At 49.2% G+C, this 22,882-nt stretch overlaps 1 long non-coding RNA gene across 1 annotated transcript in view; it reads left to right on the top strand.

Annotated features, from left to right (window-relative positions):
- Window positions 1–8,833: 8,833 nt before the first annotated feature.
- The window catches only part of LOC141166707 (uncharacterized), a 57,247-nt gene continuing 43,198 nt past the window's right edge, over window positions 8,834–22,882 (top strand). Inside the window, exon 1 of the long non-coding RNA XR_012251337.1 lies at window positions 8,834–8,947. This is a non-coding gene — a long non-coding RNA (uncharacterized lncRNA). The remainder of the gene's footprint in view (window positions 8,948–22,882) is intronic.

The raw sequence follows: 22,882 nt of genomic DNA, 5'->3' as shown, positions 1-22,882 counted from the left end.
CGTACCCGTTACCTAGGATAGAGGAGTCTTTAGCAGCCTTAAAATCAGCTAATTTCTTCTCTACTTTGGACCTTACTAGCGGGTACTGGCAGGTTCCTGTGGCAGAGGCTGACAAGGAGAAGACCGCCTTCACCACCCTGATGGGATTGAGCGAATTCAACTGTATGCCGTTCGGGCTCTGCAACGCACCCAGGACCTTCCAGAGGCTGATGGAATGCTGTCTAGGGCACCGAAACTTCGAGACGGTCCTACTTTACCTGGACGATGTGATTGTCTATTCGAAGACGTACGAAGACCATCTCAAGCACCTGGCAGAGGTGTTCGAGGCCCTGGCAGGCTTTGGCATGAAAGTGAAACCCTCCAAGTGCCATCTGTTAAAGCCGAAGGTACAGTACCTGGGACACATGGTGAGTGCAGAAGGAGTAGCCCCCGACCCCGACAAGGTCACAGTAATCAAGAGCTGGCCAAGCCCCTCTAACATCAAAGAAGTGAGGCAATTCCTTGGGTTGGTAGGCTACTACCAAAGGTTCATCTCCGGGTTCACTAAGATGGCAGCCCCTATGCAGGACCTCCTGATAGGGCAATCCAAGACCAGAAGCCAAAAGCCACCCTTCAAGTGGGACAAGCCGGAAGAGGAGTCCTTCCGCCAGTTGAAGATGGCCCTCACGGGGGATGAGATCCTGGCCTACCCCGATTATGGCCAGCCTTTTATCCTCCACACAGACGCCAGTAATGTGGGGCTGGGAGCCGTACTGTCACAGAACCAACAGGGCAGAGAAAGGGTGATCGCGTACGCCAGCCGGAAGCTGAGGCCCACCGAGAGAAACCCGGAGATTTACAGCTCCTTCAAGCTAGAATTCTTGGCAGTGGTGTGGGCCGTCACAGAAAGGTTTAAGCATTACCTGGCTTCCGCAAAGTTCACTGTGTACACGGACAACAACCCGCTGACACACCTGGACAATGCAAGACTAGGTGCCCTAGAACATCGGTGGATGGCCCGGCTATCCAATTATGACTTTACAATCAAATACCGGGTAGGCAGGACCAACGCCAACGCAGACGCCCTATCAAGAATGCCTCACCTACCCGAAGGAGAAGAAGACTCGGAAGGGCTGGAGGAAGTAGAGCTCCCTGCGTTCCACCGGTATGGGGCCACTCAGTATTCTCACTGGGTAAAAGACAAAGACCTAACCACTGTCATGTTCAACCCCTTACCCCACCACGGCTGGGCTGAAACGCAAGATAGTGACCCTGCAGTTCGCCTGGTGAAAGACCTGTTAACCCAGGCAGACGCTATCCCTGGCCCGGACGCTCGAGAGGAAGCCAAGCAGTTATGGAAGGAGAAAAGCAGGCTATTCCTCTATGAGGGTAAGCTGTGCAGAAGGCTTGTCAACCACTGGACGCACGAGCTGACCTGGCAGGTGGTGGTCCCAAGGCGAGATGCAGCAATGGTCCTGGAGGCCTACCATGACAGAGCGGGACACTTCGGGTGGAAGAAACTGGAGTTCCTACTGAGAGAGCGGTTCTACTGGGTCGGTATGAGGGGGGCCATAGAGAAGTGGAGCAGGGACTGCGGCCCATGTAACCTCAGGAGGAAGGACCGTACCAGCCAGAAGACACCCTTGAGGCCCATTGTCACCAGGCAGCCTCTTGAGCTGGTAGCTCTGGACCATGTGAAGTTGGCTCCAAGCCAGTCCGGCTACATCTATGCCCTCACGATTGTGGACCATTACTCCCGGTTCCTGGTGGTGGTTCCTGTTAAAGACCTGACAGCCCAAACAGCGGCCAGAGCCTTCCAGCAACACTTCTGCCGTCCACACGGGTATCCGGAACAGGTCTTGACAGATCAAGGTCCAGCGTTTGAGGCTGAAGTATTCCAGGAGTTCTGCAACCTCTACGGCTGTAGGAAGATTCGGACTACGCCTTACCACCCGCAAACCAACGGGCTGTGTGAGAAAATGAACAATATCATCATTGATCTCCTCAAGACGTTGCCCCTGGAAGAACGCAGCCTGTGGCCGGAGAAGCTGCCAGACCTGATTGACTTGTACAACCATATCCCGGTGAATGCTACAAATTGCACCCTGGCTTACCTGATGCGGGCAAGACCAGGTAAGCTGCCGATAGACCTGGAGATGGGAGTCCTGACACCTGAGGACACCCCCCCAGACGCGGACTGGGATACGGAACGACGGCTACAGTACAAGAAGGTACAGGAGAGTGTGGAGAGGAGTCTGGCTCAAGCGAGAGAAAAGCAAGAGAGGCTCTTTAACCAACATGCCCCTGCTGGTCCCCTGGAACCTGGTGAGCAGGTCCTGAAGTGGAAGACAATGCTTCACAAGCTGGACGACTAGTGGGAGAGAGACCCGTACACAGTACTGCAGTCCGACCACAACAACCCGAAGGTATGTGTAATTACCAAGGATGGAGGAGAAACCACTAGCACCGTCTCCAGAGACCACCTAAAACGGTTCCCCGAGCAACTGCAGAGTCCAAGTGAAGATCAAGATGACCTTGAGCCCGCAGTGGACAAGGAAGAAATGGTCAGCACCGTTCTCGGAGAGTTCCCCCGGACCTGGACTCGGATAAATGATGCCATAGTGGTACCCGTCCTACACTTCCTTCAACCTACCCAGCAGGAGCCTACAGAAGAACAAGAAGAACAAGCAGCCCCAGAGGCAGAGGAACCCATGCCAGCAGCCCAGGAGAGTCAACCCTCTGCTGACAGTGAGTCTGCCATGCCTGCAGTAAGCCAAAGGACCCGCAGACAGCTGCCTGCCCTGCCTGTAAACCCAGCTAGTAGCTGTACCCTAAATGTTAGTGGGGAAAGCCAGGTTAGACCACTACCAGACAGTGGGTTACGGAGGTCAACCCGGAGCACTAGGGATCAAATACCAGCTCACTGGAAGATCTAAATGCACAGTGTATGTATTTAATGTTTTTATGTTTGTACCCTGGTTATTAATACTGTTTTTCCCAGTTTTTCTAGACACAATGGACTGACAGGTTATGGACAGTGAATAACCGGAACTACCTGGTGCCCTCTTTTGAAGATGACCACGGAAGAAAAACCTGTCAGGCGTGGCCCCCTTGTGGTCCAAAGTAGTTAGCTTTTGCCTTGCCGCCACGCCCAAGGCCAGGAACTTGGGGTTTATAGGGACAGGTCCCCACACTGTGGAAAACTTCACCTTGTTGGGTGATATGGACACCCGGTCACGGAAGCGCCGTGACCTTAAGGACAAAATGTACTTGTAAATATGTTACGTTATTGTTTCTACCCTGTATTTGTGTTTCCTGTTTAGTCCCGGAGTACTAAATGTTACTAGGGGGAATGTGTCACCCCAGGCCTGGATGCCACAAATATTAAAGGCTTTGTCTGAGAGCAGGAGGGAGGTTCCCTGGTCAGGGACAATTAGCATACAGCACCTCCTGTCCCAGGCCAGTAGGGGGAGCTGGCTGCCCCTATAAAAGCTGGAACTGGGGGCAGGGTTAGAGAGAACTGGACGACCTAGCTCAGGACTGAGACTAGTCCCAGAGAAGGAGGGACAGTTCAGCTGTAGCCGAGGAGTCCGTGAGGCAGAGGAGAAGCTGCGAGCCAGGGACAGAGGCGACGAGAGCCGGTCCTGGCTGAGAGAACTACACTACAGGACATTGGGGTCCGAGGCTGTCAGGGTTGCAAGCCCAGCAGCAGAGAACCAACCCGCGAGGGATTTCAGGTCCCTTGGCCTAAGAAGCCTGGAGGCTCCGCCACACAGAGGGACCAGTACAGCATGGAGAAGCAAAAGGTACCCAAGGCCCGAGTCGCAAGCCATACAGGCGAAGTACACGGCCAGCTCAGGGACGTGGGCTATTACACCATGAAAAGGGGGATAGTCAGCAAGGGCAGAGAGAGAACGATAGGCCTTCACACACACCCTGACCAGTGGGGCTCGCCCGAGTGCTCTCAGACACCCAGGCCCATTCCTACCCGGTACTCCTGTTGGGTCAGTAGTAATACCTACAATAAAGACCCTGGACTATTTGAAGCGGACTCTGAACTCTTATTACTGCGGCCTGCACTATCACCCCCAGCATTCACATACGCTGCCCTGAGGCTACACTCTTCCCGTGGGGAGTTATCCGACCCCTGTGCTGCACAGCAATATCAGCCTCAGCGGTCTGCCTTGCAGCGGCGGTCATCCCTGACCGCAATCCACGGGTGGCATAGTCGGACATTCATAACTCTACAAATAGACTGCCACAGCACTTGGTCTGACCACCCTGAGCCACGGGATCGGGTTGCCACTACTACCCCCATCATCGCACTGAAGCCCGGTTCCGGGTGCCCCACGGCCCAGGGGGCGAGTCACTCATTTCAGGGGTAGGGCTAGTTCCTGCTGTGTCCCTGCGAGCTGTGCACTGTGTGATGGCAACAATCACAGCGCACGCTCTGTTATCGGTTTAGCTCAGTAGTAACCCGCCAACAACTGAGCGGCGTCACGATACCTGGCCTGCCGGAGACAAGTACTGCCCCCGCAAGTGACCGCAGCCTCTGCCCCCTAATGACACTTTGTTTGATTATCCCAGCATGCACTGCAGATTCTCAAACGAAGCGTCATTACACAGGAAGTAAGGAAAAAATAGAATAGCAGTTAGATAGTGTAGTTAGGGAAAAGTAGGGAATTTTTAATGCAAGTATATTAGAAAATAGCTTAGATTATTGCACAAAATAGATAGGCAGTTACAATGAAATTTACTTTGACTTCGGACCACCCCTTTAACCTTTATTGAAGTTCATCCCAAGAAGGGAAATACTGTGAGATATGAATTGCATGAACATAACAGTATGTTCCTGTCTTATACTTAAGATTCCACTAATGTATATGTGACGCCCTGCAGCTGCAGGCTGTCACAGAACTCCTTGCTGTTGCACAGATGGATTCTCCCCAGTGGCCTCAATACATGCAGACACCTCCACCCAAGTCCACTAGATGGAGCCCTGTCAGGTATATATATACTGGGGGGTGGAGTTCAGGAAGTCAGTCAGTGGGAAGCAGTGAGTGTAACATGATGCTGCAGCACCAGATAAGCTGAAGTCTGCGTGGCTGAAAGCCAGGCTAGGCCCAAGCTGCGGGCTAGTCTGGCCAGTGAGAGCCTAGAGTGGGCTAGAAGGCAAGGAGAAGAGAAGAGCCATGAGGGACAGAGGAACCACAGAGGGTTCGTCCCCTGTTGCAAGCCGGGCACCGGGCCCGAGCCTATTGGGATCTCTATGCCCGGTAGGGAATCCGGCATACTGAGGAGGATTTCATATCCCTCAGTCCACCCATGAATAGCGCACACACAGAGGACTAGGTACCACGAAGGCCCCAGCATCCAGGGATCGTGGTAACCAGTGGGAAAGCCCTCGCCGCCAAGCATACGGGTGAGAGAAACATCAAGGGAGCTAGACCATGTTCCAGGCAGGTCAGAAGCTCCAGGGAGAGTCAGGAAGATACAGAAAGGAGGCCTTACACCTGCTCACTGGGGAGAAAGACCATAAGTGCACACCACCTACAAGTACCCCGGACCATACCTGCCTACCATCTGCAGTAAAGGTACTGAAACTAGCCCCGGTGTGTGTATCTGTTCTTCCTCTGACCCGGCTGGGTCCCATCTCCCCTGCACCACCATCCATTACCCCCCTCCCACCCTGCCCTGAGGCACGCTCCACCTGTGGGGAGCCGTTCCATCATAAGCTGCCCTAACATCTGCCTCAGAGGACTGCTCCGCAGCGGCGGCTCCCTTTGGCCGCATTCCACAGGTGGCGTCACAAACTTTCCAAATCCCCTATAAATATCCCCCCTTTTTACTGACCGCCCTGGGTCACGGACGGGGCCAGCCACCATGATTTCCCCCATACCAGCATCCACAGAGGCCCGGCTGCCGAGTACCCCACGGCCCAGGGGGCGCATCATATAGTAGAGCTTTTCAGCAGAATATGGTGGGGGGTTCATGTAGGAAATATAATGCTGTGTGAACACTTGTCTGCTGTCACTGACATTTCTAGGACAGAGACATTCGGCTCCAGACAATTGTATTTCAATGCTAATAATTTAATCTGGTGAATTTATCCAGGTCACAGACAATGGAAGATTAGAGGAAAACAATCACCTGACACTGTCCGCAGGCTGACATGTTACTGGATGTCATTACTAATAAACCCTTTTCACTGATCACTTTCATTCTGTCTCTGAGATGGGTGAATGTAGCTATAGAGGTACAAGTGTTATTAAAGAGACAATGCACAATAAAAAAATATACATATTTTTCCATTATGTATATATTTAGATCCTTCCTGGGTTAACATCCGATCAGCATTGTATGTTCCTGTATTTGGCAGGGTTTCTTCCCATGCTTCATAAACATATTAGTATGTTGATTGCAGTAGTGCACACTGTGATGGCCACTATGCAAGCACAATTTCTACTTCCTTTGCATCATAATGGACTTTTTCACCTGCTTCAGAGATGGATGTGGGTCTCCTTACCTTTTGGACCCCTGCACAGTTTGCACCAATGATATGTTGGCCCCTGGCATCCTATAAAATTTGTGCTGATGAGGGAGTGTCCCTGAGATAGAGACAAATTGTGATCCCCAATCTCAATCTCTGTGTGGAACATGTTGGCGATCTGTGAGGAATTTTATAATTATGAATATAATTGTGCTTGCTAATCCACCTTAAAGGGATACTCCGGGGAGATAAAAAAAAAAATTGTACTGTCCCTGCTCTCATAAACTATAAAGATGAGACGCCCAGTGCAGTTCTATTATCTTTAGAACACTTATAATTCAATGTAACAACAGCTGTCACTCACTGCTGTCTCCTCTTGTCTGGGACAATATGTCACACAACAGGGTGAAGCTCCCTGCTGTGAGTAACAGTTAGAAAAGAGGGGGCATGGCCTGCTCTTGGCTTTTAGTAGCAGCAACCAGCCCCATGATAATGTCTCCTTCACTGTAGCACGCGATGAAGGGGCGTGGTGGGAGCGTAGCCTGCTCTCAGCTTCTAGTAGTAGCCAGTCCCCTGATAATGTCTCCTTCACTGCAGGTCTACTAGCAGGGAGCAGGCCGTGCCCTGCCATGCCCCTCACCTCAGACTGCAGACAGGGAGACATTATCAGGGGGCTGGCCTGATAGGATCTGCTCCTCATTGCTCACCCCTCCATCTACACAGCAGTGTGAAGCTTCCCGCTGTAACAGCTAGTCTGAGAAGAGGGGACGTGGCCATGACCCCTGTTCTCAGCAGACAAACAGCTATCAGGAGACTGGCTGATAGTAACAACATGGAGCTGCACACTGCTGTAACGTCCCAGATGGGAGGCGTAAGCAGTCAAGAGCAGCTTCTGTTACGCCAGCCCTCTAATAATATCTGCTGTCTGCAGGTAAATTGGGCATGGCAGGGGCGTGGCCTGCTCCCTGCCAGTAGCCCTGCAGAGAAGGAGACATTATCAGGGGGCTGGCTGCTAATAGAAGCTGGGCGCAAGCCAGGGACAGGCCATGCCCCTCATCGTGCAAAGGAGACATTATCAAGGGACTGACTACTACAAAAAGCCAGGGGCAGGCCATGCCCCTGCCACACCCTTTAACACATGCTGCAGTGAAAGAGACATTACAAGGGGGCTGGTTGCTGTTACTAGAAGCCAGGAGCATGCCACGCCCCTGTCATGCCCCCTCTCCTCTGACTGGCTGTTACAGTGGGGAGCTTCACACTGCTATGTGACATAATGTCGCATACAGGAGGAGGGAGCAGTGAGGAGCAGATCCTGTCACACTGAATTACAAGTGTTCTAAAGATAATAGAACTGCTCTGGGCATCTCATCTTTATAGTTAATGAGGGCAGGAACAGTACAATGTTTTTTATATCTCTCCGGAATACTGCTTTAAAAGCATTATCTCCGCACCAATATTCATAGCCCTATTTCTATATGTATTTCTAATTAATATATTGACCATATACTCTATTATCCCATCGTTATAATCAATTTATATATCTTTATATGGCTTAAAGGGGTTGTCCACTACTTTTTATTATCCCCCTAATGTATTCCCCCGGGGCCCATAAGGGTTTTTGTAAATACCTTGCATTGCAATTTTATGCCTGTGAGAGGCGCTATCAATAACCGCTCACAGGCATCACATGACCCCCAGCTGCAGCCGGCTCTGACATCCGCTGATGTCACGTCAAGTTCCAGCTGCAGCCGAGGGTGACTTATTTCTGCATTCCACCCCCGCTCACAACCCAGCATCCACCGTGGGGACTACCTCACTGATGTCACGCCTCACTTGATGTAACATCAGTGGGGAGTCACGTGATGCCTGTGAGTGGTCCGTGATAGCGCCGCTCACAGGCAGTAACTGCAATGCAAGATAATTACAAAAACTCTTATGGGCCCCGGGGGAATACATTGGGAGGATAATAAAAAGTAATGGACATCTTCTTTAATAGAAAAAATATATACAAAGTAGATGAACTTTGCCTGACTTATCCAACAGCTGAAACTAATCATGTGTGACTTCCTTTTTGAGATTAATGTTTTTTCTTCTGTTTCTTGCTTTCTTGGCATTATCATATTTTTCTTAAGATATGGAACATTGATTAATCAGAAAACTGCAAGTAAGAATCAGCAACTTAAAAACAGAACAGATGACCGATATTAAATAAAGAACAGGCGATTTGATGTACGAGAAATTATTTCTAATTGATAAATGTTTATCATGTATTTCATTGGTTATATTTATTTACAGTCTGTAAGGGGCTGGTGGCCCCGAGGTCAAAGTCAGTAAAAAAGGACCCTTGAGGTTGCAGATACTGACGAATATACGGCTCTGTCCTCCACCATTCAGCCTGTGCAACTAAGCCTGTGCTGCTGTGGAGCCTAAGTCTGCAGAGAAGACATTGGAGCAGCACATCAGGGGAATGGGGGTGAAGTGAGTTTTTGGCATTGACTTATTTGGGGAGTGTGGGGACATCATAACATGTTGGGGGACTGTGGGTGTCCTCATTCTGTGTTGTGGGGACATTGGTGGATCATACTGTGTGGAGGCTATCATAATGTGTGAGGGGGCTGGGGAGTCATACTGTGGGGTCCTCAATCTGTGTTGGGAGGTTTGGGTAATAATGAGGGATCCTCATTCTGTGTCGGAGTGTTGTGAGGATCATACTGTAGGGGTCCTCATTATGTGTTAGGTGGCTGTGAGTGGTCATATTGTGTGGGGCAATCATACTGTGTTGGGAGCTGTGAGGAATCATACTGTAGACATTATCATTCTGTGTTTTGGAGGGGCTGTAGGGGGTCATTATTCTGTATTTGGGGGTTGTGGGAGATAATACTGTGGGAGCCATTCTATGTTTAGAGGCTGTGTGGGTATCTCACTGTGTGGAGTCATCATTCTGTGTTTGAGGGCTGTGGGAGATCATGCTGTATGGGGGGACCATAGGGGTGTCATACTTTACATAAGAGGATGTGGTGGCCATCATGCCATGTTGGGGGCTATGGGGGATCATACTGTGAGGGTCATCACACCGTATATAGGGAGCTGTAGGGAATCATATTATGTCAATGTCATCATTCTGTGTGTGGGATCATACTTTTTGGGTGGTTGTGGGGGGCCGTCATACTGTGTGGGGAGCTGTTGCAGCAATCAAACTGTGGTGGGGGACTATGTGAGCGTTCATACTTTGTGTGAGCCATCATACCGTAGTATCATACTGTTTGGGCTGTGGTTGCTCATACTGTGTGTGGGGCTGTGGGGGCCCATGATACTGTGGTAGAGGGCTGTAGGGGCATCATACTGTGTATGGGTGCCGTGGGGACCAGTATACTGTGTGGGGGCTGTATCGACATTATACTGTTTTTGAGGTAGCTGTTGATCATAATACAAGGGCTGAATAACAGGTGCAAAATGATTTACTACTATTTATAAACTTTATAAAAATCTGTAAATTATGTGGTTTTGATCTGCTCAATAATAAGCGATAAAAATAATATTAATATATAATAATATGTTAATGATAAAATTGAACAGAATTAATTTCAGCGTATCGGGTTGGCCCTGCACAACAGTCATCATCTCTCATGTGGCCAGTCAGCAAAATTAATTGCCCACCCCTGGTGTAGACCCTTATTTTCAAGATATCCTCACTGATCACAACCCATTCTTGCCTAATCAGTGCTTGGAGTTAGATATGGGATCTATATAATCATGTTTACTTCTTCAATGTGTACTCATCGTGTCTGTTTGTTGCACTATGCACTTTATACTATTCCATATATATGCAGGATCCATTTAAACCATATGCACTTCTGTCTATGACCTTCATATGATTCTCTTTTTCCTTTTTTTTGTTTCCTTTGCACTAGCACTTTGTAAATTCTGTGCTTTGGAAATTTGATTTATTATCTGGTTATAATTATAATATATATATATATATATATATATATATATATATATATATATATATATATATATATATATATATATATATATATACATACACATGGTATTTCATCCATCCATCTGTTTTTGTTCTGTCTGGGTGTGAATGGGGTCATATTCTAGCAAGATTTCTTCATGGTATTTCATCCATTGCTGCTGGGGGGGTTTTTTGGCTCTGTTTTGAAGTGTTCAAAGCTTTGTTTTTCACTGTTTTATGGCCCTCTGTTGTATATTGGTTTGTTTACCCTGCATAGCATTGCTTGCTCTGGCCTTGTGCTAATTGGCTAATTATTCAGTTTGGGCAATTGGTGTTTGAGTCTAGCAGATATTTCATTTCATATATCTTCAGTTCTGGCTTGGGATAGCACGAGTGCAAAAGATTTTAAGTGTAATAGTTTAAAGTGCTTTTTAATAAGCAGTTATACAATGGCAGTTGGACAGGGCAGGAGACAGGTAAGGTGCATAAGACATTCATACAAACATGCTTCTCGGTCAGTCGTACTGCATTATGCATTGGTCACATCACTCTGCTTCTTATATGTTTTAACTTCTGCTTTCTCACAACTCGTCCACATTCTGTGCACTCACTCCATATCAACTTCTCCCCTCTCCCATGTATAACTCTGAGGCTCTACAGACATTTATCACCCCCTCCAAACCATCCACTTCCTCCATGCAGCTCTCAAAACGTTCATACAAATCATTGCACCACCTGCTCTTTCTCTTTTTTCTCCTTCTCCTAGTCGCTGGCGACATCTCCCCCAACCCTGGGCCTCCCTCCAATAGCATACACCACTCTCCTCCAGCTGCATATAGAAACCCTGCTAATCTTATTAACATTCAGTGCATGCCCTCTCCTATCGCTTTCCATTGCGCTCTCTGGAACACACGGTCTGTGTGTAACAAACTAACTTACATTCACGATTTTTTCCTCTCTAATTCCCTTAACCTTCTGGCTATTACAGAAACCTGGATCCAGCATTCAGACACCACCGCAGCTGCTGCTCTCTCATTTGGTGGGCTGAAATTTTCACATACTGCCAGACCTGAGAATAGACAGGGTGGAGGTGTTGGTTTGCTCCTTTCACCACAATGTGCTTTCCAGGTCATCCCCCCAGTTTCCCTAACTCATGTTTCCTTCCTTTGAAGTGCACACTGTCAGACTCTTCAAACCCTTCTCCCTGCGCGTGGTGGTTGTGTATCGCCCTCCAGGCTCCTCCTGCCAGTTCCTGGATCACTTTGCCACCTGGCTTCCTCACTTTCTATCCTGTGACATCCCCACCATCATCATGGGAGACTTTAATATCCCCATCAATGATCACCTCTCCCAATCTGCCTCTCATCTACTTTCTCTAACCTCCTCATTCAGCCTCTCACAATTTACTAATTCTCCTACACATGAAGACGGGAATACTCTGGACCTGGTTTTCTCCCGTCTCTGCTCGCTGCATGACTTTACTAACTCCTCTCTCCCGCTCTCTGACCACAACCTTCTTTCCTTCTCTGTCAAGAACCGTCTCCTCACCCGGGACATCCCCACTTACCACACTTATAGGAACACACGTACCATTAATACCCAGCAGCTTATGGGCAATCTCCACACATCTTTAGCTCCGATCTCCTCCCTCTCCTGTCCAGACTTAGCATTGTCACACTACAATAATACACTGAAGAGTGCCCTAGATGAAGCCGCACCTTCTACACGCAGAAAGACCCGACACAGACAACGGCAGCCCTGGCACACAATGCAAACACGCTTTCTTCAGCGTTGCTCTAGGTGTGCTGAGCGGCAGTGGGGAAAATCTCTTTTAGCAGAGGACTTCATCCACTATAAATTCATGCTCAAAACCTATAACTCTGCCCTTCATCTGGCCAAACATTCCTACTTCACCACTCTCATCACTTCACAGTCCAACAATCCAAAACGACTTTTTGAAACCTTAAACTCCCTCCTGAGCCCTAAAGCACAGACCCCCACCACCAACCTCAGCGGGGAGGATCTGGCCACTTATTTCCTAGAAAAAATCAACCACATCCATCAGGACATCTCAGCCCAATCTCCTCAGTGCCTGGATCCCCGTCCCTGCCGCACTTCAAGCTCACTAGTAGTGTTGAGCATTCCGATACTGAAATATCGGGTATCGGCCGATATTCGCGGTATCGGAATTCCGATACTTAATTCCGATACTATTGCAATATCGTATACCGGAATCGGAAGTTCCCATAATGCAATGAGACATTTTCATTTTATTCAGCCAATGAGGATCCTAAGAAGTGTGGGCACATCCTGTTAGGCATGTAGGCATCTTAACTAATGGCATGGCTGTGATTGGCTGCTGAAATGATGTCCTGATGCACTATAAAAGCCACCGCCGCCATTTTGAGCTCACTCTGCTGTGAATTCAGTTAGGGATAGGACGCTGTTGTTCTGAGGGACAGTTTTAGCTACCTATTTGCTCTATACTGCTTTACCCAAGCTACTTTCTAAATCACTGTGCCTTGCAGTGCTAGTGCACAGTTCCCTGTGCTGTTCACCGCTATCTGCAAGGTCTGTGTGTGTGAGTGCAGCTCACCCTGTAGTGTGTGCTTCAGCCAAGTCTGGTTGTAGTGCACTCAGTGTGTGTCACTGCCTCATACATTGTCCTTTTTTGCCAATTCATAATTTTTCCTGATATCTCCTATTAGTGTGGTGGTTCCATCTGTATTCAGCTAAATTGGTTCCAAACACACTATATAGGAGTAGATAGAGAAATTTTTTTCCGTCTTGCAGCACTAGTGCACAGTGCTCTGCATCTGTACTGTTCACCGCTGTCTGCAAGGTCTGGTGTGTGAGTGCAGCTCACCCTGTAGTGTGTGCTTCAACCCCGTCTGGTTGTAGTGCACTCAGTGTGTGTCACTGCCTCATACATTGTCCTTTATTGCCAATTCATAATTTTTCCTGATATCTCCTATTAGTGTGGTGGTTCCATCTGTATTCAGCTAAATTGGTTCCAAACACACTATATAGGAGTAGATAGAGAAATTTTTTTCCGTCTTGCAGCACTAGTGCACAGTGCTCTGCATCTGTACTGTTCACCGCTGTCTGCAAGGTCTGGTGTGTGAGTGCAGCTCACCCTGTAGTGTGTGCTTCAACCCCGTCTGGTTGTAGTGCACTCAGTGTGTGTCACTGCCTCATACATTGTCCTTTATTGCCAATTCATAATTTTTCCTGATATCTCCTATTAGTGTGGTGGTTCCATCTGTATTCAGCTAAATTGGTTCCAAACACACTATATAGGAGTAGATAGAGAATTTTTTTTCCGTCTTGCAGCACTAGTGCACAGTGCTCTGCATCTGTACTGTTCACCGCTGTCTGCAAGGTCTGGTGTGTGAGTGCAGCTCACCCTGTAGTGTGTGCTTCAACCCCGTCTGGTTGTAGTGCACTCAGTGTGTGTCACTGCCTCATACATTGTCCTTTATTGCCAATTCATAATTTTTCCTGATATCTCCTATTAGTGTGGTGGTTCCATCCATATTCAGCTAAATTGATTCCAAACACACTATATAGGAGTAGATAGAGGAGCCTTTCTGCAGCATTGGGCCCTGCAGCCCCAGCCAGATTAGTATTAGCCTATTTTTTGCAGCCTCATCTATTGCATTGTAGGTTACCTTCCTACATTGTAATAGCTACAAAAAGTTTGTGATACTATCGTTATTACATCTTTAGGCACATCCAGTGTCTTTTTGTGACAAAAAAAACCTAAATAAAGTTCACCAAACACTCCACTTTACAGTTGTGTAGGCCACATTAGCTCATATTAAAGTCTAGTCCACACTTTATAAAATTAGTGTTTCTTATACCTGTTAGCAGCTGTTCAGGAATAAGCACACTAAGCCCTTAGTACTTTTCTGCCTATCTTTATCAGTCTACCAAGATGAAGAAGGCAGGGAGTAAGGCATGTGGTCGTGGTCGTGGGCGTGGGCGTGGAGTTTCTGCAGGGAGAGGACGTGAGGATTCTGTGCCTGCAGGGAGAGGACGTGGGGATTCTGTGCCTGCTGCGGGCACCAGTGACTCAGCATCCCCCAGTTTTACCAGGGAACAGTCCTTTATGCGCAGCTTTGTAGGAGCTAGCCGTACCCCACTGCTGCGCGAGGACCAAATTGAAGCCGTTGTCGGATGGATGGCAGCTAACGCATCGACTTCAATTAGTTCCAGATCCTCTCAGGTCCTGAGCACTGAAGAGCACCCATCTGTCTCTTCACCACCTGCCAAATTGCCCAGGCAGTCAGAGAGCCCTGGACAGGAGCCATCTCTACTTCTGTTCTCTGAATCTCTTGGCTTGGAAAGAGGGGGCCAGCCAAGCAGAATTCGAGAATTTGAAGAAGAGGTAGTATGCAGTGATGCGCAACCGTTTTGTCTCTCTGAATCTGAAGAGGCGGGTGGGCCAGTGCCTATGGTCAGCAGCACACCTCAGTACGCATCTGATGATGAGACTCAGGTGCCACTTTCTGGTGCGTACTGTGCTGTCGAGACTACCCAGGAGAAGCAGTTGTTTGAAGAGGGTGGTGTAGATGATGAGGTCCTTGACCCATCATGGCGTGAGGGACAGGAAGGTGGTGGGAGCAGCTCTGAGGAAGAGATTCCCCGAACGGCCCAAAAAGGAGGGAGAGGGAGGGGGCAGACTTGGTTGCCTGTAGCCTCCACTTCGGCACCCATTAGGAGCATGGCTCTTCCAAAATCCAAAGCGGGCGCTCCCAAGACTTGCAGTGCCTGGTCCTTTTTTGACACAGTTGCAGATGACATTTGCTTTGTCAAATGCAAGCTGTGTAATCAGAAGGTGAAAAGAGGGAAAAGTGTCAGCAACCTCAATACCACAAATATGTGGAAACATGTGCGGACCAAGCACGTGGTGGAGTTACACAAACACACTGAAGACCTAGGCCAACCTACAGCGCCACCTACCACCTCTTCAGCTCGTGTTGTAGCCTCTTCCTCCAGCTCACACACAGCTGGTTCGGCTTCCTCACAGGATCGCCATGGAAGAATCTCTGGCACTGTTGTACAGAGACACAGTGTAATTCCACCCACAGCACCACTTTCCCAGTCATCCTCACACTCCCAGGCCAGTCTACAGCCATCGTTAGCACAGGCATGGGAGAAAAGGCGCCCATACTCGGCAAACCACCCCCGAGCACAGGCTCTGAATGCTGGCATTGCTAAACTACTGGCCCTTGAAATGCTATCATTCAGGCTGGTGGAGACTGACACATTCCGTAACTTTATGGCATTGGCAGTCCCACAATACAACGTGCCCAGCCGCTTTTATTTCAGCAGGCAAGCCGTCCCTGCCCTGCAACATCATGTGGAGGGAAAAATTAAACATGCGCTACAAAACGCCGTCAGTAGCAAGGTCCACCTGACCACTGATGCGTGGACCAGTAAGCATGGACAGGGACGATACCTTTCCCTCACTGCCCATTGGGTAAATGTTGTGGAGCCGGGTACAGATCTTGAGAGTGGCGCTGTACGTGTTCTGCCAACTCCAAGGATTGCAGGAATCCAGTCTGTACACATTGACTCCTCCTCATACTCCAGTTCCTCTGAATCAGCGCTGCAGGAGCCGTCACGGTCTACCTCCACATCGACCCGTGAACGGTTACCTGTTATGATGACCGATATGAGCACAGCCGTGGCCAAACGTCAACAGGCCGTATTAAAATTAATTTCTTTGGGGAATCGAAGCCACACAGCGCAGGAGCTCTGGAATGCCATCAAGCAGCAGAGTGACGTGTGGTTTGTGCCAGCGAATCTCCAGCCAGGCATGGTAGTGTGTGACAATGGCCGAAATCTGGTGGCAGCTCTGGGCCTAGGCAACCTCACTCACATCCCATGTCTGGCACATGTGCTCAACTTGGTCGTGCAGAGTTTTTTGAGGGACTATCCGGATCTTGATGCACTGCTTCACAAGGTCCGCATAGAGTGCGCTCACTTGCGGCGTTCCAGCAATGCAAGATCACGCATTGCAGCTCTGCAGCGCCGATTATGTCTTCCGGAACATCGCATCATATGTGACCTACCCACCAGGTGGAATTCAACGTTACATATGTTGGAGAGGTTGTGTGAGCAGCAGGCAGCAGTAATGGAGTACCAGCTGCAGCAGGCGCAAACAAGTCGCAGTGCGCGCCGTTCACACTTCACCACCACTGAGTGGGCCTCTATGAAGGACATTTGCCACGTTTTGCGTGCCTTCGATTATTCCACGCGGATGGCGAGTGCAGATGATGCACTAGTCAGCATGACTATCCCCCTTATCTGCCTGCTTGAAAAAACACTGCCAGCACTAAGGGACGAGGTTTTGGAAGAGGTGGAGGATGAGGAGTCACAAATGCCATCTGCTTCTCTACAGTCTGCGCAATGTGGTTCCTCACAAAGGCCTAGGCAGGGGACACTTTGTGAGGAGGATGAGGAGGAGTCAATGGATGAGGAAGACATCTGTCCAGAGGAGGGAGGTACACAATGCTCTAGTAGTCAGTATCTAGAGCGAGGGTGGGGTGATGCAGAGCAGGCAGAGATCACGCCTCAAGCAGGGGACAGCGTTTCTTGGCCAGTTGGCAGTCTGCAGCACATGGTTGATTTCATGCTGCAGTGCCTCAGAAACGACCGCCGCATCGCCCACATTCTCAACACGGCTGATTATTGGGTGTCCACCCTCCTAGATCCTCGCTACCGGGACAACTTACAAAGCCTCATAACACCATTGAACCGGGAGCGTAAAATGCGGGAGTACCAAGACGCACTGGTGCATTCCATCATGTTCTCCATTCCAACCGAGAGCAGTGCTGCTAGTGCTTTACAAAGCAGCTCAGTGCGTCGAGGCAGTGGAGGAAGCTCTGCACAAAGAGGGAGCAGAAGCAGCGCCTCAGCACAAGGCAAGACCAGTATGGCCGAAATGTGGCAAAGTTTTGTGTCCCCGCCGCCACAAATGTCTACACCATCACAGACAGCTCCAGTCAGCAGGAGGCAACGTTTCCGTCAGATGGTGACAGACTACATGTCTTGCCCTCTTAGTGTACTCCCAGACGGCTCTTCTCCCTTCAAGTTTTGGGTCTGTAAGCTGGATACATGGCCAGAGCTTAGTCAGTATGCACTGGAGGTGCTAGCTTGCCCTGCTGCTAGTGTATTATCGGAACGCGTCTTTAGTGCCGCAGGTGGTGTACTAACAGACCGTCGCATGCGACTATCCTCCGATAACGTTGACCGGCTTACTTTTCTCAAAATGAACAAGGCCTGGATCTCTCATGAATTTGCCAGTCCTCTTCCAGAATAAATAATTGGTTGGCAACAGTATCCAGGTCTCCTGTTCTGTTCATGTTTCTACCACCTGAACTGTAATCCCTGAGCTCCAACACCGCCAGTTGGCGCTCGGAAGTGCCGTCTGCACAGTCAACACTTGCTGCCGTGTTATTGGGGTTCAGTAACGTCAGCTGTTCTCCTGCTGTGCGGACGGCAATTTCTCCTGATTTGTCCACATCCACTGTACTACACATTTTAAAGTTGCTCCAATTACTCCTCTGGCTCCTCTGTTTTCATTCTTATCCCTGGGCTCCAGCACCGCCAGTTGGCGCTCGGAAGTGCTGTCTGCACAGTCAACACTTGCTACCATGTTATTGGGGTTCAGTAACGTCAGCTGTTCCCCTGCTGTGCGGACGGCAATTTCTCCTGATTTGTCCACATCCACTGTACTACACATTTTAAAGTTGCTCCAATTACTCCTCTGGCTCCTCTGTTTTCATTCTTATCCCTGGGCTCCAGCACCGCCAGTTGGCGCTCGGAAGTGCTGTCTGCACAGTCAACACTTGCTACCATGTTATTGGGGTTCAGTAACGTCAGCTGTTCCCCTGCTGTGCGGACGGCAATTTCTCCTGCTCTGTCCACATTCTCACTACTACAGATTTTAAAGTTGCTCCAATTACACCTCTGGCTCCTCTGTTTTCAGTATTATCCCTGAGCTCCAACACCGCCAGTTGGCGCACGGAAGTGCCGTCTGCACAGTCAACACTTGCTGCCGTGTTATTGGGGTTCAGTAACGTCAGCTGTTCTCCTGCTGTGCGGACGGCAATTTCTCCTGCTTTGTCCAAATCCACTGTACTACACATTTTAAAGTTGCTCGAATTACACCTCTGGCTCCTCTGTTTTCATTCTTATCCCTGGGCTCCAGCACCGCCAGTTGGCGCTCGGAAGTGCCGTCTGCACAGTCAACACTTGCTGCCGTGTTATTGGGGTTCAGTAACGTCAGCTGTTCTCCTGCTGTGCGGACGGCAATTTCTCCTGCTTTGTCCACATCCACTGTACTACACATTTTAAAGTTGCTCGAATTACACCTCTGGCTCCTCTGTTTTCATTCTTATCCCTGGGCTCCAGCACCGCCAGTTGGCGCTCGGAAGTGCCGTCTGCACAGTCAACACTTGCTACCATGTTATTGGGGTTCAGTAACGTCAGCTGTTCCCCTGCTGTGTTCACGGCAATTTCTCCTGCTCTGTCCATATTCACTGTGCTACTTATTTAAAACTTGCTCCAATTACACCTCTGGCTCCTCCGTTTTTAGTATTTACCCTGGGCTCCAACACCGCCAGTTGGCGCTCGGAAGTGCTGTCTGCACAGTCAACACTTGCTACCATGTTATTGGGGTTCAGTAACGTCAGCTGTTCCCCTGCTGTGCGGACGGCAATTTCTCCTGCTCTGTCCACATTCTCACTACTACAGATTTTAAAGTTGCTCCAATTACACCTCTGGCTCCTCTGTTTTCATTCTTATCCCTGGGCTCCAGCACCGCCAGTTGGCGCTCGGAAGTGCCGTCTGCACAGTCAACACTTGCTGCGGTGTTATTGGGGTTCGGTAACGTCAGCTGTTCCCCTGCTGTGTTCACGGCAATTTCTCCTGCTCTGTCCATATTCACTGTGCTACTTATTTAAAACTTGCTCCAATTACACCTCTGGCTCCTCCGTTTTTAGTATTTACCCTGGGCTCCAATACCGCTAGTTGCTGCTCAGAAGTGCCGTCTGCACAGTCAACGCTTGCTCCAGTGTTATTGGGATTCAGTAACGTCAGCTGATCCCCAGCTGTGTGTCCGGCAAATTCTCCTGCTTTGTCCACATCCACTGTAGTACGGATTTAAAACCTCCTCCAAATACACCTCTGGCTCTTCTGTTTTTAGTATTTACCCTGGGCTCCAGCACCGCCAGCTGGTTCTCGGCAGTTCCATTGGCTCTTGTACCTTCTGCTACCCATCCGGGTTCCAGTACCGTCAGCTGGTTCTCGGCAGTGTCTTTGGCACGGGTACTCCCTCCTGCCCAGCCTGGTTCCAGCACGCCAGCTGTTTCCGGGTAGTGTCAACGTCACTTTGCCTCCAATGCGTTGTCCTGTCGTGTTGCGGTCGGGTTAGCCGACTCTATGGTGCCTGCAGTTTAGGTGACTCCTATGTGGGCTGCGGGATCTGGCAATGAAGGCTGGTTCCATAGTGCCAATAGGACAAGCACCCTCTGTAGGACTGTGGGTTTTGGTAACTGCGGCCGGCTCGCGGCCTTGAACTTTTTTTTTACATGGGTACCTTCTGCTACCCATCCGGGTTCCAGTACCGTCAGCTGGTTCTCGGCAGTGCCTTTGGATTAGGTGCCTCCTTCTCGGTATCCAAGTTCCACCAACGTCTGCTGGTCCTTGGTAGTGCTTTCTGGCACAGGTACCTCCTGCTTAGTAACCGAGTTCCAGTAACATCAGCTGGTCCTCGGTAGTTCCATTGGCTCTTGTACCTTCTGCTACCCATCCGGGTTCCAGTACCGTCAGCTGGTCCTCGGTAGTTCCATTTGCTCTTGTATCTTCTGCTACCCATCCGGGTTCCAGTACCGTCAGCTGGTTCTCGGCAGTGTCTTTGGCACGGGTACTCCCTCCTGCCCAGCCTGGTTCCAGCACGCCAGCTGTTTCCGGGTAGTGTCAACGTCACTTTGCCTCCAATGCGTTGTCCTGTCGTGTTGCGGTCGGGTTAGCCGACTCTATGGTGCCTGCAGTTTAGGTGACTCCTATGTGGGCTGCGGGATCTGGCAATGAAGGCTGGTTCCATAGTGCCAATAGGACAAGCACCCTCTGTAGGACTGTGGGTTTTGGTAACTGCGGCCGGCTCGCGGCCTTGAACTTTTTTTTTACATGGGTACCTTCTGCTACCCATCCGGGTTCCAGTACCGTCAGCTGGTTCTCGGCAGTGCCTTTGGATTAGGTGCCTCCTTCTCGGTATCCAAGTTCCACCAACGTCTGCTGGTCCTTGGTAGTGCTTTCTGGCACAGGTACCTCCTGCTTAGTAACCGAGTTCCAGTAACATCAGCTGGTCCTCGGTAGTTCCATTGGCTCTTGTACCTTCTGCTACCCATCCGGGTTCCAGTAACATCAGCTGGTCCTCGGTAGTTCCATTGGCTCTTGTACCTTCTGCTACCCATCCGGGTTCCAGTACCGTCAGCTGGTTCTCGGCAGTGCCTTTGGATTAGGTGCCTCCTTCTCGGTATCCAAGTTCCACCAACGTCTGCTGGTCCTTGGTAGTGCTTTCTGGCACAGGTACCTCCTGCTTAGTAACCGAGTTCCAGTAACATCAGCTGGTCCTCGGTAGTTCCATTGGCTCTTGTACCTTCTGCTATCCATCCGGGTTCCAGTACCGTCAGCTGGTCCTCGGTAGTTCCTCAGCTTTCTTGTACCTTCTGCTACATTTCCAAGTTCAAGCTTTTTGAAATGGTTCTTGGTAATCACTCTGGATCTCCCTGACGAGGACCCTGAAGACGAGGACCCTGAAGACCAACCCTAAGAAGACGAGGACCCCGAAGACAATGACCCTGAAGACGAGGACCCTGAAGACCACCCCGAAGAAGACGAGGACCCTGAAGACCACCCCGAAGAAGACGAGGACCCTGAAGACCACCCCGAAGAAGACGAGGACCCCGAAGACGAGGACCCAGAAGACCAACCCGAAGAAGACGAGGACCCCGAAGACGAGGACCCCCGAAGACGACGACCCTGAAGACCACCCCGAAGAAGACCAAGAAGATGACCCTGAAGAAGTTGACCAAGAAGACAAAGAAGAGAAGACAAGCACCAAGATACAGAAAAACAAGAGACAGAAAACCAAGAAGCAGAAATACAAGAAGCTGCAGAACAAAAAGCGGAAGAACATTAAGCATAAGACTAAAAATCAGAGCAAAAGATAATATCTAAATTATAAGCAGAAGATGACTAAGCAGTGTATGGGGGTGAGTCCGTTCCTCCTCGTGGTGCCCCTGGAAAAGACCTGCTGCTGCAGGCCAAACTGAACGCGGACAAATCCTGTTGTAAATCTTTTGTGACGGGCAGAACGAAAGGTGTAATGTCCAACCTTTTATAGATAACAACTACAGGAATGCCTGTCACAAATAAGAATATGATGAAGAAGAAGAATATGAAGAAGATGAAGAAGTAGAATATGAAGAATGTAAAAAAAAGAATAATACGAAGAAGGTGAAGAAGAAGAAGGTGAAGAAGAAGTGGATGAAAAAGATGCTGAGGATGATGAAGGAGAAAGTGTGGGAGAAGTAAAAAAGAAGGTGAAGAGCATGGAAGTAGTGAAACATAAATATCTGACAAAATATAAAAATACTTAACATAGTTAATATTTCCGTAACTCAGAACATAATAAAAAAATATTAATTCCTGCTATTCCATTTGACTGGGCTAAACCTCTATGCCTTTATTGTCTCCCCCACCTCCCCCAATACATTCTACATTATTCTTAGTTGTTTTCCTTCATGTAGAAATAACCTACAAGGAAAGAAAGGGTTTATTTTAATTCCGATATTTATGTCCCATTGACTTGCATTGGTTTCCGGTATCGGAATCGGCGATATCCGATACTTTTTCGGTATCGGTCCGATCCAATCCGATCCGATATTTCCCGATATCGGAAGGTATCGCTCAACACTACTCACTAGCCATCTTTGAGCCTGTTACAGAAGAAGAAGTTACCCAGCTCCTCATTTCTTCTCGACCTACAACCTGCAACAGTGACCCCATTCTGTCACATCTCCTGCAGTCTCTCTCACCGGTGGTCACCACTCACCTGACTAAAATATTTAACCTCTCTCTTTCTTCAGGTATCGTTCCCTCCTCATTTAAACATGCCATCAAAACCCCTTTACTTAAAAAGCCATCCCTGGACCAGAACTGCACTGCTAACTACAGACCTGTCTCTAACCTTCCTTTCATCTCTAAACTCCTGGAACACTTGGTCCACTCCCGTCTAATCCGCTATATCTCAGATAACTCTCTCCTCGACCCTCTACAATCTGGTTTCCGCTCCTTACACTCCACTTAAACTGCCCTCACTAAAGTCTCTAATGATCTACTAACAGCCAAATCCCAAGGTCACTACTCCCTGC

The sequence above is a fragment of the Phyllobates terribilis genome, unplaced genomic scaffold, assembly GCF_046119375.1.
Source record: "Phyllobates terribilis strain yellow unplaced genomic scaffold, ASM4611937v1 Scaffold_11__3_contigs__length_659146591, whole genome shotgun sequence".
Taxonomy (NCBI): Eukaryota; Metazoa; Chordata; class Amphibia; order Anura; family Dendrobatidae; genus Phyllobates; species Phyllobates terribilis.
This window is presented reverse-complemented; position numbering and strand designations above follow the sequence as displayed.